The sequence below is a fragment of the Panthera leo genome, chromosome B2 (assembly GCF_018350215.1).
Source record: "Panthera leo isolate Ple1 chromosome B2, P.leo_Ple1_pat1.1, whole genome shotgun sequence".
In the NCBI taxonomy this organism is placed as follows: Eukaryota; Metazoa; Chordata; class Mammalia; order Carnivora; family Felidae; genus Panthera; species Panthera leo.
This window is the reverse complement of record NC_056683.1, coordinates 84,153,317-84,172,011: the sequence shown is the minus strand read 5'-3', so window position 1 is coordinate 84,172,011 and position 18,695 is coordinate 84,153,317. Positions and strand designations below refer to the sequence as shown.

The 18,695-nt window shown below is 34.4% G+C and overlaps 1 pseudogene; it reads right to left on the bottom strand.

Annotated features, from left to right (window-relative positions):
- Positions 1–16,111, bottom strand: part of LOC122220724 — a 48,970-nt pseudogene extending 32,859 nt beyond the window's left edge.
- Between the last annotated feature and the right edge of the window lie 2,584 nt (positions 16,112–18,695).

The following is an 18,695-nucleotide window of genomic DNA, read 5'->3' as shown; positions in this document are numbered from 1 at the left end:
AAAGGAAATGTCACATTTATTTTCCATATTTTATCTTTTTAACTTTCTATTCTTTAAGTCTTTGTTTATCTAAAAATATAGTAACTTAAAGCAGGTTATCTTCTTTGAGTTTATTATGCCATCTATAATATGGGAATAATATTAGCTCTCCATCTTGGTGATTGAAAATACTGGAAATGACAGCTCTGATGAACTTAGTATAGACTTGTTTATTGTACTGTGCATGCTACTATTAAAATCCCTCTGGTTTTTCACACTGTTGCTTTGTGTAAGAAAATGAGAGATGATTAACTTTTTAAATAATACAGGAGAATATTATTCCTTCCAATAGGAAAGTAGGTAAGTAAATGATTGTTTCGTTGTCAGCTTGAATAAAGATAACCTATATTGTGAGGTCTAAAAATCATGAAATTGGAAACTAGCAGATTTGGTTCAAAAAACACTATTCTAGCTACTATTGACCTAGATTATGATTTATTTAACTTTCCTGAAAGTCACTACCCTCCCTGAGGGTAAAACTACATTTTATATATAGTTGGCCCCTTCCCACCCTGCTTGCACATTTTCTTCCTTGGTGATCTCAATGACAGTTGATGAGACAGTCAGGAAAAGGAATCAAAAATAAAGAATTAAATAAGAGAAACAGAGCCCTAGTGTCCCTAGGTCCCAGAGTCTGTGGCTCCTCCTTTGAGCCACTCTGTCCCTGGCACCCTTGCACTCTGGGGCCCATAATGGGAGTGGCAACCCTGAGGATCTCTGAAATGCCTTGCTAGGGAAAGAGGTCATCTTTCTTTGTCTTGAACAATAGCTCCTGGCTACTGTGGAAGTAGCTGACTAATCTTATGAAAGGTGGGTTAACCACACCCTTAGTGATCTCTTCTGGGCACACTTTTTTTCAATATGGGTCTGGTGACAATTTTACAAATCTTTAAGTTCTGCTTCTTTTTTGATTAAGATTTCATCTTTAAGTCATTTCTCTCTTGTAGTATTTTATTATAAGCCATCAGGAGAACAAAAGCCACACCTTCAACATTTGGTTTAGAAGTAGCTTCAACTAACCACCTAAATCCATAACTTGTAGGTTCTACCTTCTGCAAAAAAACTGGGGCATGAACAAAATTCAGCCAAGTTTTGTTTTGCTTTGTTTTGTTTTAGTTTTGGTTTTGTGCTTTTTGCCACTTTGTAACAAGAACAGCCTTTTCCTCCAGATTCAATAACATGTTTCTCATTTCCATCTGAGACCTCATCAGAATGGCCTTTATTATCTATATTTCTACCGACATTCTGTTCAGGATTTCTTAAATATTCTGTAAGAAGATTGTGTTTTTTGTGTTTTGTGTTTTTTTGTGTGTTTTCTTCCCCTAGCTGTCCTCTTTTTTTTCTGGGCCTTCCCCGAAATCACCCTTTCACAATGATGGAAGCTTTTTTTTTTTTTTTTTTTTTTTAGCATGTGCCTCAAAATTGTTCCAGCCTGTACGCCTTACCCAATTCTAAAGCCATTCCACATTTTTAGATGTTTGTTATAGCATCACTCCACTTCTCAGTATCAAATTCTGTCTTAGTCTGTTCTGGCTGCTATAACAAAAATATTATTAGGTGGTTTAAAAATAAATATTTAGGAGTGCCTGGGTGGCTCAGTCGGTTAGCTGTCTGACATGTCCTGTGCTGACAGCTCAGAGCCAGGAGCCTGCTTCAGATTCTGTGTCCCTCTTTCTCTGCCCCTCTCTCCCTAATACTCTGTTTCTCTCTGTCTCTGAAAAATGAATTAACCGTAAATTTTTTTTTAGGCAAATATTTATTTCTAACAGTGATGGAAGTTGGAAAGCCCAAGATCAGGAAGCCAGAAGATTAGGTATCTGGTAATGGCCCACTTCCTGGTTCATAGATGGTCATCTTTTTGCTCTGTCCCCTTGTGGCAGAAGGAATGAGAGAGCTCTTTGGGTCCTATTTTGTAAAGGCACTAATCGTATTCATGAGAGTTCCATCTTCATAACCTAATCACCTTCCAAAGCCCCCACCTCCCAATACCATCACATTGGAAATTTTCATTTTATGAATTTTGGTGGATGCAAACATTCAATCTAGAACAGATTAAATCAGTATTTATAAGCCTAGTCATTACCACCCAACATGAGATAACTCCGATGGGCTTTGTTTAGCTCCAGAGCCTCTCTTTAAGGGTCAGATAATACTGTAGTCCATTCTGCTTCACAGCTGGACTTTCTACTTACTTTTGCTCCTTTTTTATTTCCCCCTTTAATATCTGTTAATCCCAAGGTCACTCAAAAATAAATATTGTGTACATTAATTCATCATGGAATCTGCTTCCAGAAGAATGCAACCTGTAAAAATATTTTATGGACATGTGAAAATCAGTATTTTTAAAACGTGAACATTGCCCACAAACTGTTTCTACTTCTGAGTTTTCTTATACATAACCTCCTGCTCTAAAAATAAGGACCTTATTTTCGTGTTTTTTTTTTTTTAATTAGGCTTTTGTTTTGAGAAAATTATAGATTTACATGCATTTGTAAGAAATAATTCCAAATCCTACCTACCTTTTACCTACTTTCCTGGTAACATTATGCAAAACTACAGTTCATCATCATAATTCAGATATTGGCATTGATATAGTTGATATACAAACATTCTCAACACCACTAGATGATTTATGTTGTCCTTTTGTAGTCACACCTGCTTCTTCTCTGCCCCTACCCCTCCTTAATCCCTGACAATCACTAGCCTGTTCTCTATTTCATAATTTTGTCATTTCAAGAATGTTATACAAATGGAACCACACAATATGTAACCTTTGGGGATGGGATGTTTTCACAAGTATAATAATCTGGAGATTAATTCAGATCAGCAGAGCATTCATGTTTATTGCTGAGTAGTACTTCATGTATTGTTTTGCCATTCACTCCCTGAGGTTCATCTGGGTTATTCCCAGTTTGAAGCTCTTATAAATAAAGCTGATATCAATATTTGTGTATAGTTTTTTTGATGAACATAAATCTTCCTTTCTTCAGGAAGATTTTTCAGGAGTGCAGTTGCTGGGTCACTTGGTATTTGCATGTTAAACTCCCAATTTTCCATAGTGGCTGTCCCATTTTATATTCCCAACAGCAATATATGAGTGATCTAGTACTTTCACATACTTGCTAGCATTTGATGGTTAAATTTTATTTTATTTTTTTAGCCATTCTGAGAAGTGCATGGCAGTAACTCTTGAGGTTCTAATTTACGTTTACATGAAGACTAATGATGTTTACATCTTTCATTTTCTTTTTTTCATTTATTTTTTCCATTTGTTTACCTTCTTCAGTAAAATGTTTCTTCACGTCTTTCGCCCATGTTCTAATTGGATTATTTGTTTTTTTCTACAGTTGAAGTTTGAGAGTTCTTGATATATTCCAGATACTAGGCTTTTGGATGTGTAATTTGAAAATATTTTTCTCCCAGTCTTTTACTTGCCTATTCATTCTCTTGGCAAAAACTATCATAGAGCAAGTATATTTTTTTAAATTTTAACGAAATCATACTTAACCATTTTCTTCTTTTGTAGGTCATGCTTTGTATGTCAAGTCTCATAATACTTTTACTAGTCCTAGATCTTGAAAACTTTTTCATATGTGTTTTTATAAAATTTTTGCACTTTATATTCATGTTAATGGTCCATGTTTTATTTAATTTTTGTACAAGTTGTGAAACTTGGTCAGGCAATTATTTTGCCATTGATATTGAATTGTTCCAGTATGATTTGTTGAAGAGGCTGTCTTCTCATTGAATTGCTTTTGCGTTTTTGTGAAAACCAGCTTGGCTATTAAAACCCTATGTCCACAAATTAATAACCTAGATGAAAAAAAAAATTTATTGAAAGACATCATTTTCCAAATTCACACAAGAAGAAATAGACAATGTAAATAAGGTTATATCTATAAAATAAATTGAGACAATAATTAATAACCCTCTAAAACAAAAAGCACCAGGGCTACATGGGTTCATTGATAAATTCTACAAAAGATTGAAGGGAGAAATTGCAATAACTCTCTACAATTTCTTTCAGAGGATAAAAGAAAAGGGATTACTTTCTAACTCATTCTGTGAAGCAAGCATTACTTTAATACCAAAATCAGACAAACAAATTGCAAGAAGAGAAAACTACAAACCAATATCTCTCATGTACACAGATGCAAAAATTCTCAGTAAAATATTAACAAATAAAATGTGAAATGTTTAAAAATATACATCATAATCAAGTGGGGATTATACCAGGTATGCAAAGCTAATTTAACACTTCAAAATCAACTAATATAATCCATTACATAAATAGCCTAAAAAAACCTGAATGATCATATCAATAGATGCAGAAAAAATTTGTTAAAATATACTACCTATTTATGATAAAAGCTCATAGTAAACTAAGAATAGAGGGGAACTTTATCAACTTGATAACAAATATCTACTAAAGAAAAAATACAGCTAACACTGTACTTCATACAAAAAAAAAAAAAATTCAAAGCTTTCCACCAAGATCAGAAAGTCAGGTACAAGCAAATATGTGTCCTCTCACCATTTCCTTTCAATATTGTGTTGGAAGTTCTAGCTAATGCAATAAGACAAAAAAAAAAAAAAAAAATAACGTTATTGTCTATGCAGAAAATTCAAAAGGATTTTTTTTAAATCCTGGCATTAATAAGTGATTATAGCAATGATGCTGGGTACAGGATTGATATACAAAAGTAAATAGCTTTTTATATACCTGCAGTAAACAGGGGAATTTGAAATTAAAAACACAATACCGTTTATAATAGAGTAGCAACCCCCCAAATGAAATAGATATAAATCTAACAAAGTATGTATAAGATCTACATGAAGAAAACCTCTCAAAACGCTGATGTCTTATTTTTTTTAATTTTTTAAAATTTTTATTTATTTTTGAGGGAGAGAGAGAGAGAGAGACAGAGTGCAAATGAAGAGGGGCAGAGAGAGAGAGGAGACACAGAATCTGAAGCAGGCTCCAGGCTTCAAGCTGTCCACACAGAGCCCAACTCAGGGTTTGATCCCAGAACAGTGAGATCGTGAGTGACCTGAGCCAAAGTTCAGACACTCAACCCACTGAGCCACCTAGGTGCCCCTCTGATGTCTTGTTTCAAAGAAGAACTGAATGGAGAGATATTCCATGTTTATAGATAGGATGATTCAATATTGTCAAGATACCAGTTCTTCCCAAATTGATGTGTAGTAGATTCAATACAATACCAATAAAAACCCAACAAACTTATTTTGGAGATACTGACAAACTGATTCGAAAATTTATGTGGAGAGGAAGAAGACCCAGAATACCAAACACAATATTGAAGAAGAACAAGGTTGGAGGACACGACCTGGCTTAGGTTAACTATAAAGGTATAGTAATTATGATAGTGTAGTCGTAGCAGAAAAGAAACATATCAGTAGAACAGAATAGAGAGCTCAGATATAGAACCCCATAAATATAATTAACTCATCTTTGACAAAGAAGCAAAAACAATGCAATGAAACATATAGTGTTTCAACAAATGGTGTTGAAACAATTGTATATTCACATGCAAAAAAGTGAATCTAGATACAGACCTTACACCCTTCACAAAAACTAAAAATGGATCACAGACCTAAGTGTAAAACACAAAGTATAAAACTCCTTTCAGATAACATAGAAGAAAGCCTAGATGACCAAAGGTATGATGACTTTTTAGATATAATACCGAAGGTATGATCCATGTGAGAAATAATTGATAAGCTGGACATCATTAAAATTAAAAACTTCCTTTCTATGAAAGTCACAAAAGAATGATTAGAACAATCACAGACTAGGAGAAAAATTTTAAAAATGACACATCTATTAAAGTCTGCTCTGCAAAGACCTCTTAAAACAACAATAATAAAATAAACAATCTAATTTAAAAAGGAACCAAGACTTAAACAAACACCTCAACAAAGATACATGTGGCAAATAAACAGGCACAAAGGTGCTTCACATCATATGTCATCAGAAAGAGAGAGAGAGAGAAAAGAAAAAGAAGGACAAATAAATTAGATGGTACCACTACATACCTTTTAGAATGGACAAAATTGAGAAAACTGACAATATCAAATACTTATGAAGTTGTGGAGCTACAGGAACTGTCATTCATTGCTGGTGGGAATGTAAAATGTTACAGCCACTTTGGAAGAGATTTATAGTTTCTTAAAAAACTAAACACACTCATGCCATATGATTCAGCAATCATGTCCCTTAGTATTTACTCAAAGGAGTTGAATACTTACATTCACCCAAAAACCTGCACATTATGTTTTATTTATTAATGCCAAAACTTGGACAAACCATGATGTCTTTCAGTAGGGAATGGATAAATAAATGGTAGAAAATCCAGAATATGAGAGTATTTGATGTTAAAAAAAATGAACTATCAAGCCATGAAAAGACATGGGGAAATCTTAAATGAATATTAATAATTAAAAGAAGCCAATTTTAAAAGCCTACCTAATGTATAATTCCAATTACATTTGTGATAGAAAGGTACAACTGTGAAGACAGTAAAAAGATCAATGGTAGCCAGGGTTTTGGGGTGTGGGAAGTGATGAATAGGCAGGCAGAACACAGAATTTTTGCACAGTAAAAATACTCTGTGTGGTACTATAATGACAGATATAAGTAAGTTATTATATATATCCAAACTCAGAATGCCCAACACCGATATTAAATAGTAATATAAATTATGAATTCTGCTTGATTATAATGTGTCAGTGTGGGTACATCAGTTATAAAAAATGTGCCATTCTGCTGGGGATGTTGATAATGGGGTAGGCAATGCATGTGTGGAAGCAGAGGATATTTGGGAAATCTCTATATTTTCCTATCAACTTTGAAGTGAACCTTAGGCTTCTCTAAAAAAATAGAGTCTTAATTCAAAAAAATCAGTTGTGGGCATTTGTGTGGGTTGATTTCTGAGTTCCTTATTTTGTTTCATTCATCTATGTCTCAGTCCCTCCACCAATTAATTCCACAGTCTTTATTACTTAAATATATATTGGTTTGAAATCAAGTAGACTTATTTCTCCTATTTCCTTTTTCTTTTTTAAAGCTGCTTGAGTTATTCCGATTCCTTCTCTTTTCATAGAAACTTTAAAATAATATTGTCTATATCTACACAACTGTTTCTTGAAATGTTGTTAGGAATTGCATTAAACCTGTATATCAATTATAGATGACATTCAAAGGTCATCTTCTTCAAATCAATCAATATCTTTTATTACAAATATTTGAACAGTGTCAAATCTGACTTGATTTTTTTTGTTGGTTTGTTTTGATGATGCATATCTGTTTATCTCATTAAATTATAAACTACTTCAGGGAAGGCGATCTTTCAATATTCATTCATATGTTTCTGAGGTCTAGCATGTTTGTGTGCAAGAGAAGATATTCAATAAATCTTTGCTTAATGAGTTCTATTAGTATTATTAACTTTAGGAGGTTACAATACACACTCAAAACCTATTTTCCAATATATTATTCATTACTCAAAATAACATCGTCCTTTTTTAAAAGTTTTTATTGAAATTCTAGTTAGTTAACATATAGTGTAATATTGGTTTCAGGAGTAGAAGTTAGTGATTCATCACTTACCTATAACACCCAGTATTCATTACAACAAGTGCCCTCCTTTAAAACTTAATTCATACTCCTTTCCTCCATGATGATATCCCACAACCATGTATTACTTTTGGTAGTTTAGAAAATGCTTCCAATTATCTGATAGTTAATTGTATGGAATCATCAAAACTTATTTTAAGTTTTGTTTTTTGTGAGTAGATTCTGAACAGAATTGTTGAAATTCTGATTTGCCTAGGAGTGCCTGGGTGGCTCAGTCAGTTAAGCATGTGACTTTAGCTCAGGTCAAAATCTCATGGTTCGTGAGTTCGAGCCCCATGTCTGGCTCTGTGCTGACAGCTCAGAGCCTGGAACCTGCTTCAATTCCTGTTTCCCTCTCTGTCTGCCCCTCCCCAGCTCACACTCTGTCTCTCACCCTCTCAAAAATAAATAAACATTAAAAAATTTAAAAAAAGAAATTCTGAATTGCCTGTAAATTCACATTTTTAAATTTATGTTTACACATCAGATCTTTATAAGAGACAACTTGGAATCAAATTCATTGCATTTTTTTTTCTCTCTGTTGTTTATGTAAAACCTAAGATTACAACACACTGTCCAGCATTTATTTTTCTCCATACATCTTCCAAAGCAAAAGTACCTTTGTAAGTTACATTAACCATTTATTTTTGTCACCAGCTCAAAAACCATCCATCAAACATACATAAATAAAGGTACTCTATTATATTTTTATTGTGGGTTACATATTACCACATAAAACTTCTTTATCATTAATAATATTCCTCTCTTTTCACATGTTCTGAATTCTTCTAGATCTATCTCTTAGCTAAATTATTTTCTGATAAACCTTACCTGATTGTCTTTGGCTTATGGATAGTATTCAATTTGTTGTATCAATTAATGGAGAATTAAGTCTACAATTTCTCTTAACAGTGCTTTTATTGCCATTTAACCACTACTTAAATATTAATTTTTTTTGTGTGGGGTTTGGCTTTTTGTTTGTTTGTTGTTTTGTTTTGCTTTTTACTTTTGATATACTTAGCTTTTCCTCCTAGTTGTAATCTGGGAGTAATATTTATACCCCAAAAGCACTGTAATTGGTCACGTGTGACTCTGAAGCTGTACTTTCAAAGCTTTTAGCAGCATCTTTCTTCTATTTTTATCTTGAAAATATTGGTCAAACAATTGTTCAGAGTATTTTTATTGTAGTGAATATTCACACGATCATATGATGGTAAAGAGCTAAACTCTCTGGTGGTCATATGGTCTCCATCAAATGTTTGCAACACCATTCATATTATCCCTTAACAATGAATTAACTGAAACTTTATAATATATATCCATAATGAAGATAGTTTATTTTATTGTATAATGTTGCGATTTTAAAAAGTCAAATTTCTCTTTGATCAAATTTCAGTAAATACTGAAGCACTTTTGAGAAATGTATCTTTCTGTACCTCACTACTAATAGACAATGTATGTAAATCACTTGGTATGTGCTTATAATGTAGTAAGCAATATCATAAGTGTTACATGTCCTTAACGGTTTGTCTTTAAAGAGGAATGCTTTTTTTGTCACTCACAAGGTACATAGTGCAAACGACTGCAATTATTTAGGAGTTACCAGTTTCGATTACTACTCCTACCACCACCACACTACTATCTTAGAAGAACAGGGTTACAGTACCTGAAATTCTTAAAGACAGATGATGAAAATCTCAGTGTTGAGGTTTTTTCCTTCTAAAATACAGTATTGTTATAAATAACATTTAATACATAATTGATAATGTGTAATATTAATGTTAATCCATCTGTTAATTTTTCCAACAGTATTCTGCCTACATTTCTAGAACACGTGTTCAATGTTAACAAATCCTGATTCTGTGGAAGGCTGTTACAACCATAACATCACCTTTCCAGACTAATTTGCACCACCAATGCTGTCTCTGTGCTCTGTTAGTCTGATTCTCTTTGATCAAACTTCAGTTAACAATCTGTGCTTCTGTACATTATAACTCACTGGCTTCCATTTATCTCCTGAGCATGATTTTAGTTAAAGGGGAAGCCTTAGGGAAAGAGCTTGGTAAGATCCTTTAAGAACAAATTGTCTTTCTGCTTTGGCAGCAGTTAGCTTGTCGTTGGTCTAATCCTAACAACGTTGGTACTCATATTTTTCTGAAGGTTGTGTGAGAATTTACATCATGGCTGTTCTAGCTTAATCTTATTGTTTGTCATCCCTCTAGGTTAGTATGGGTCCCGAGTGATTTGAGAAAATTGAAATAGTGAAATAATACCAATTGAAAAATGATTTCTACTTATAGAGTATTAATCTGTGGAGTTCAAACTCATTAATCTAGATCACCTCCCTTTGAGAGAGCAAGAAACATGTATGACAATGTAACTGAGAGGTCAGATAGCAAAAAAAAAAAAAAGAGTGATATTAAAGTACTTTAAGGTTACATAATAAATCAAAGGGAAGTTAGAAAATTTGCTAAACTTCTAGTTGGCTTAACAGAAATAATGGCACTTCTCAAAGCCAAATGAAATTATTTGGCTTAGAATGCCCTACTAACCCAGAGAAGGAAACTTCAGAATTTAGCATAACCAATACTCATATGTACAGAAAAAAAAAATTCTCTTAGGGAAAAATTTCTATTTTTTTTTTTCCCATTCCATTTAAACTCTTCAGGTACAGCTAATAGAGCTCATTCCAAAAATATAATCAGGCTTTATGTGATTTTACCCCTTTTGTTTTTTGTTCAGACATTACTCTCCGGAGATTTAGAGAGATAGATACTGAGGAAGGATGACATTTATTACTGTGGCAGCTGTGGCCATTTGGATGGCAGGAAAGACTTTTGTTAAAACATAAGTTTTCTAACTTGGCAGGTAAGTCCTTAATGACAGCAATGGAACCTTGTAGTTTACTGGGACAATGATGATAATATCTTTGACTATAGTGTTTTATAGAAATGTCCCATTACAATATAGGAGAAAATATATGGAAGATGCTTGTGGAATCTACAAAAATAAATCTAATATCAAATTTTATAGCTATAGTACTGAGAATATAAACAGGGTTCTTGTGAGTGAAATAACCTGATTAAACAAATGTAACTATTTAGTTGGGGAAATTCATTGTTCAACACAAATGTGATATAAAGTTACTACCCAGTACCCAGATTTCCATGAAAGAACAAACTACTGTAAACAAAAGAGAAAGGAAGAATTTTAAATGTCTTAGAGAATGAGACAGAATGATTTACTAGGGAACAGCTCAGACAGAAAAGTACCATTGGCAGGAAGTACAAGACAAGATTTGAAAAACCAAGAATGTCTCAAGTGAGTATGATTTTTTTGTTTGTTTTTATTTTTTTAGGATTTTTTATGTATTATGTCCAACTTCTCCAAGGACCATAAGAAATTTCAGTTAAACCCTCTTAATCACTTACGGGTTTTTTGAAAATTAAAAGAGACTTTGAATTTTGCATTCAGTAGCACACACTGTAATATAAACCGCAGAGAATGAAGAAGAGATGTAGGAGATATGCCAGAGTTATATTTTAAGGTTCTAAGAAATATAAAATCACTTTCAAGAAAACACTTCATGTTATACTAGTTTCAACAGTAAAATTACCATATTTTTTTATTCCATTATTTTTTTTAATGTTTATTTATTTTTGAGAGGCAGAGACAGAGTGCAAGCTGGGGAGGGGCAGAGGGAGAGGGAGACACAGAACACTAAGCAGGCTCCAGGCTGAGCTGTCAGCACAGAAGCTGACTCAGGGCTCGAACTCCCAAACAGCAAGATCATGACCTGAGCCGAAGTCGGACGCTCAGCCGACTGAGCCAGCCAGGTGCCCTGATCCCATTTTAAATGTAGAACAACTACATTTGAAATATTATCAGTTTTGCTGTCTAAACCCAAAATGCTTTTTCAAATTTACAGTTATGAATTAATCTTAATAACAGTAGAGTTGAAAATAATCTAAGAGGGGCGCCTGGGTGGCTCAGTCGGTTAAGCGTCCGACTTCAGCTCAGGTCAGGATCTCGTGGTCCGTGAGTTCGAGCCCCGTGTCGGGCTCTGGGCTGATGGCTCAGAGCCTGGAGCCTGCTTCCGATTCTGTGTCTCCCTCTCTCTCTGCCCCTCCCCCGTTCATGCTCTGTCTCTCTCTGTCTCAAAAATAAATAAACGTTAAAAAAAAAATTTTTATAAAGAAAATAATCTAAGAAATGAAGTATTTTAACCTTTTTTTAAAAAAACATACTGACACCCACTTATAATTATGGAGGTTAAAAAACAGTTTTATGGGGCGCCTGGGTGCCTCAGTGGGTCGAGCGTCCGACTTCGGCTCAGGTCACGATCTCGCAGTCCGTGAGTTCCAGCCCCGCGTCGGGCTCTGGGTTGACGGCTCAGAGCCTGGAGCCTGCTTCCGATTCTGTGTCTCCCTCTCTCTCTGCCCCTCCCCCGTTCATGCTCTGTCTCTCTCTGTCTCAAAAATAAACGTTAAAAAAATTAAAAAAAAAAACAGTTTTATGTAGCATAGCTGAAATACATTAATATATTCATGAGGTTAATTAAAAGAGAACCATAGAAAGTGGAAGTATTCAGTAAATGAATGTCTTTGTGTTTGTGTGTAGGAAAGAGGGGTGTGTATAATATCTATATATCTATTTATTTTTGTAGTTATTTAAATTATTTCTCATATTTCACCTAATTGCTTTAAAGGTGGTTAAGATGCCAAATATTTGTATTTGCTTGTTTTCAAGTATATATCTCCTTAAAACTGTATGTAGTAATGACTACTAAAGTTAAATGCTGTATTCTGAGAAGAAATATTATAGATATTGGCTTTGTGTTTCTTTCTTATATGCAGACAATTTAAGAGAAAGCAGTTAGTGGTATAGAAGTTAGAAGAATATAAATCTCAGTATTTTTCTCATTTCAATGTTAATGAAGAATGAATAATGGGAAGCACATTGAAGATTGGAAGAGCAAATACTTTCGACAGGTGCATGGATTTCATGGAGTATAGAGGGTATTCAGACTCTTCTCTGTTGGTGGCTGCCAGATAGCTGTGCTTTTTGGCCTCTTTATAGAATTAAACAAGATTACCCAGCTGGCTAATAATTAACTGGTAGGATAGTGCTTTTCAGCCTTCTTATGGAGCATTGTCCATTCCTCCTTTACAGCTTTCTTAATTCTGGATTTGTTTGTGTCAATGTAGTTGAGAAAGTTTTTAAAAAATTGAACTCTAGAAATAAAAAACTTAGTCTATTAAATTTTAGCCTGACAATAGACTCATGACTTTGTGTCTCAGGACACTTGTTTTTTTTCTGTTTTTTAATGTCACAAAGCACCTGTTACAAACAGATAATTTAGCTAAGGTATGAGGATGTGAAGGGTTATATTAATTAGTCATATTTTTAGCAAATAAGTGTCAAGGTTTTTTTTTATGTTAATGCCAACTTTCTAGATCTGTTACTGGAAGACAGTACATGCTGCCCCACTTTAACTAACGATGTGTCACTTGGATTAGTTCTTAACTTTTTAAGTAAGCTTTTAGATGAAGACACGTCTTGTATATTAAAAGCAAAGGTTGAAAATCAAAGTACTATGGCAAGCAGGTTATTATGTCCTATAGCCTGTAAAATCCAAGCTCAGGAACCAAATTCTTTAGGTTCTAATCTTGGCTCACTAATATATATGTTATGCATAAGTCACTTAACCTCTTGGTACTTCAGTTTTCTCATCTATTAAACAAGACAATAACAATACGACCTACCTCATAGAGTTGTTTTGAAAATAAAATGCATTAGTAGTACCGTGTAGAACACTTAGAATGATGACTGGCAAAATAATAAATTGATAAAACCTAGACATTATTAACATTTTTATTGTCATTACCATTATATTTTTATCATTATGCTGTCAGCCCTTATCATATCTCTTCTCATAATGACATTGGAGTCGATGTCTAATTCCCCTCATTAGATTGTAGATTGCGTGAAGAGCAGAGGTAGTATTTAGAGCTGCTCACAAATATTCTGGTTATACTTCCAGGTGGCTGGAAGAACTTAACATTCTTGCTCTTGTGGTTAGGAATTGCCATCCGACTTTTTTGGTCAAGGAAATGAGAATGGAAATATGTATGTCACTTTTCGATAAAAGCGTTAACAATCAATGCACAATTTACCGAGTCCTCTTCTTGTGGCTTGGTGATTGTTAGAAGCAAGTATGGACACAGAGCCTCCATCAGCCTCAATGGCTATAATGAGCGCTGCGTGGAAGCATGGAACCTGCAGCAAAAACAAGAAGTAACTTTTTATTGCTTTAAGCTGCTGAGAATTTGGAGTTAGTTTATTATCATAGCATAAATTAACCTATTTTGACTTATACAGGAGCTAAGCATTGGTATTTCTTTCCTTTTTTTCCCTCAATTTATTCAACAGAACAGTGTCTTGTCAAAACAATGAAAGAAAATATCTTTATTGAAATAGTTGTTCATCCTTGTGAAAACATGTGAATTCCACAAACTCTACTATCTTCAATCAAAGGATTATTTTCACCTTGTGTTTGACATTTTAATATCAGTTGACTGTTGCTTAATCCTGCTTCTTTCATTTCATCTCATCATGAATCTACCCTATAGAGCTGCTTTCACTGGAAAATTTATAGGTTATTGCAGTGTTTCACTATAAAACCATGCTTTGACATTTATTTCCTTGAAAATGACAGTGAAAGAATAATTGTTTAGTTGATTATTATGAAAATTTCTGTGTTTTCTTGGTATTAATCACAGAAAGTTGGAAATGTTTTTGTCTTAAAAACATGTAGTTTCACTCTTATTTTTTTTAAGTACTCAATTAAGATTTTAGAAAATATAAAGGCTTAGGGGATTCAATAGAACCGTGGGGGCTGGGGGTTTACTGAAAGCTCTGGGAAAGAAGGAAGACTTTGAGAAAAGATAGTGGCTTCCAGAAAATTTATTGGTGCAGCTTTCTAAAACCGTATAGGTTTCTGTACTTCACTCTGCACACACAAGGGACCAATAGATGCTGCTTATGTGAAAGTATGTTGGAGAGAAGGTGGCAGAGGCAACAGAACACCTTCTGTAAAGTAAAAATTTTCTACTGAAGGTGTTATGAAGGTCAAATAACGTATCTTCTGTGCTATCAGCTGATATTTTAATGGGCTTGGTTTGTTTAACTTCTCCCTTAGAATATGATTTCCTTGAATATAAAATCTGCATCTTTATCACTGTTGCCTTCTAACTTCATAGAACAATACTTAGCATGTATTAGAAAAGTAGTAAAAATTTAGTAAATAAATAAATCAAAAGATTTGTTATTTAAGAACCGAACAAAGGAGAGCTAAAATAGACATAATGAGTTGCTTAATAAAGAGTTGGTTTAGTAAAATATTCTGGCCTGGAATTTTATAAAAATGTAATAATAGGAAGTTAATTAGAGTATGTAGATTTTCATAGAGAAACCCAAAATATGGCAAAGACATTTAATTATTTTATTCTGAGGATTTTGGACTGCTTTAACAATAAACACATGTATTTTTTTTTTATTCTTCCTGCTCATGAGCTCCTGATCATTCCTTGTTTTTATACTCATGAAAGAGATTACAGAGGACTTATGGATGAATGAGACATAACCCAGAAACTAACTATAAAATGAGCATGATTGAAACAACCACTATAAGACTTTAGAAATTTACCAAACAATCTGAAAAGCATTTATATTTAAAAATTGTTGAACTTGAGGCAAGGAGAGCAAGAATCTTGTCCTTTTGGCCTACAGTTGACACCACCTCCTCACTCCAAGCTTGGGCAATGTAGAAGTTCTGCCAAGGTAAGGTAGGCCATGAGGACCACTAGGGTTTTATCGCCGTGGACTCAGGGGCTCATTATTTCCTGGAAAAATTACCGTTTGGAAGTAGCACGTGAGGTATAGCTATTATCTTATTCCACTAGTCTGATGTTGCATTTGGTTTTGGGCAAGCATATTCCTAGTCACTGTTTTTCACAAGAACCAAAAAGACCTAGCTGGAAAGTGGACTGGAAAGGCCCTGAGCTATTTAAACACTCCTGGCATATCATTAGCTTGTGCATATAGAAAGAGGAGACTCAAAATGGTCCAGTAGAAAGTAAAAACCAGGAGAGATACATAAATGACCTGAACATTGAGTGTTCTTTCTCACCCATACACATGCCTGGATCTAGGCATTTTTCTTAATTGGTTCAATATGGTTTTATGGAAAAACTAATCTGTTACAGAAATTTGGCATTGAGCGTAAAGGCTTCACCATTTTTTAGCAAAGCATACAAAGGTTTTGAGGGGTCAGGGCAGGAGAGGGGAACAGACATTTACAATAGCAGGTATTTTCTCTTCCTCTTCTTGGTGGTGGAGGCTAAGGGTGGGCGAGAACTGCTCAAAAAGCTTCATCAAACGCTGTCTTGAAGCATCACTGCGTGAGAGCCAAGCACTGCAGGTGTTTTACAGCATCAATCTCCTTAGCCATGGCCAAACCCTGTGGGTAGGTGATGGGAGTCAGCTTCTTTTCCTTCAGTTTTTCAATCATATCTTTGTTGTCCCTGAGATCAAGTTTAGTCCCCACCAGGATGATGGGAGTGTTGGTACAGAGGTGTTGCAGATCAGGGTACCACTCTCCTCTAACATTTTCAAATGATGTAGGACTCACAAGAGGAAAGAAAATTAAGAATACATCTGCTAAAATGGAAAAAAAAATTCCATGCTCATGGATTGGAAGAAGAACAGCAACAACAAAAATAAAAGATTGAAAAGAGCCACAGAGACCTATAGGAAAAGGTCACATATACCAATTGTAAATATAATTGGATTTCCCAACAGAGATGAGAGAAAGAAAGGGACTGAAAATACTATTCAAAAAAATAATAACTGGAAACTTCTACAATTTGATGAAAAACATTAATCTGCAGATCCAGGAATCTCAACCAATCCCAAAGAGAATGAACATAAAGAGATCATCTCTAGAAACATTATAGTCAGACTTGAAAACCAAAGACAAAATATCTTGAGAAGACAAAGAAAAAAAAATCATCATGTATAGGAGTATCTGTATGATTAATGACTAAAATTTCATCAGGAACAATTCCAGAAAGCACTGGAAAAATGTACAGTATTCAAATGCTGATTTTTAAAAAGTCATCTAGGAGTGCCTGGGTGGCTCAGTCGGTTAAGCGTCCAACTTTGGTGTAGGTCATCATCTCATAGTGCATAGATCTCTGTGCTAAGTGCTCAGAGCCTGGAGCCTGCTTGGGATCTGTGTCTCCCTCTCTGCCCCTCCCCCACTCATGCTCTATCTCTCTCTGTCAAAAATAAATAAATGTTAATTTTTTTTTTTTTTTAAATCATCTACCAGGAGCCTGGGTGGCTCAAACGGTTGAGTGTCCAACACTTGATTTCGGCTCGGGTCAGATCCCAGGGTCATGGGATCAAGCCCTGTACTGGGCTCTGCACTGAGCTTTGAGCCTACTTAAGATTCTCTCTCTCTCTCTCTCTCTCTCTCTCTCTCTCTCTCTCTCCCTCTCCCCCTCTCCCCCATTCTCTCTCACTATCTCTCTTAATATAAAATAAAATAAAATAAAATAAAATAAAATAAAATAAAACCTGTATTCAGCAAACTTATTCTTCAAAAATGAGCTGAAATAAAAAAAAAAACAGTCCTGGATAAACCATGAATAAAAGAGTTTGAGCAAACTGCTCTCAAAGAAATTCTAAAGGAAGTCCTTCAAGCTGAAAGGAAGCACCAGCAAATGATAACTCAAATTCACAGGAAGAAATAAGAACTAAAAAATACATCTGTTAACGTTTTATTTCTTCTCAAGAACTATTCACTTACACAAATGATCAGTGTTGGGTTTCTATCCTCTTTTCTTTGATTAACCTTGGTCCATCCATTTGTTCTATACCACTGTCTCAGTGTTTAACTCAGAAAACTTAATGTACAGAAAACTTAATAAGGGCCAGTGAATTTCAGGGAGAACATTCTGTTTCTAAGGAAGAAACACTTTCTCCCCAATATGTCAATGAGTCTCTGTAGAAGAGACTATCTCTCTTATATTCTCTATTTTTGTGAGAATGTAAGACTTAAGCTGCCACTATAATTTATAGGCATGGGAGATTCTAGAGGAAGCCACCATAAAGAATATTAGAGATAACACACCTCAGAAACCAAAAAAGAGATATGGGGCAAAGTCAAGTCCTTGGTGATACAGTTTTAACACTAGATCAAGCATTACTTACTTTCACATTATTTAATATACTTTATTTTTAGAGTAGTTTTAGGTTCACAGCAAAACTGATCAGAAAGTGAAGAGAATTCTCTTATAACCCCTGCACAAACACAGTCTCTTCCTTTGTCAACATCCCACACCAGAATGATACATTTTTTATAATTGATGAATCTACAATGACTCATCATTATCACCCAAACTTTACATTTTCACTCTTAGTATTGTACTCTCTGTGGGTTCCAATGGCTTATATCCACCATTATAGCATCATGCAGGATAGTTTTACTGCCCTAAAAATCATCTGTGATTTTTCATAGATGATTTCTTTCCTCCCCATACTCAACACCTGGCAATCACTGATCTTTTTAATGTCTCCGTAGTTTTTGCCTCTTCCAGAATGTTAGATAGTTGGAATCATACAGTATGTATCCTTTTCATATGGCTTCATTCACATAGTGATATTCATTTAAGTATTCCCCATGTCTTTTCATGGCATGATATCTCATTTCTTTTTAACACTGAATTATATTCCATTGTTTGGATGTCCTACCATTTATTCATTCACATACTAAAGGACATTATGGTTGCTTTATGAATAAACTTACTCAAAAATCTGTCCGCAGGTTTGTGTGTAGACAAAGTTTTCAACTTGTTCGGATAAATATCAAGAAGCTTGATTACTGGGTCATATGGTAAGAGCATTTTTAGTTTTGCAAAAAACTGCCAAACTGTCTTCCAGAGTTATGTGTACC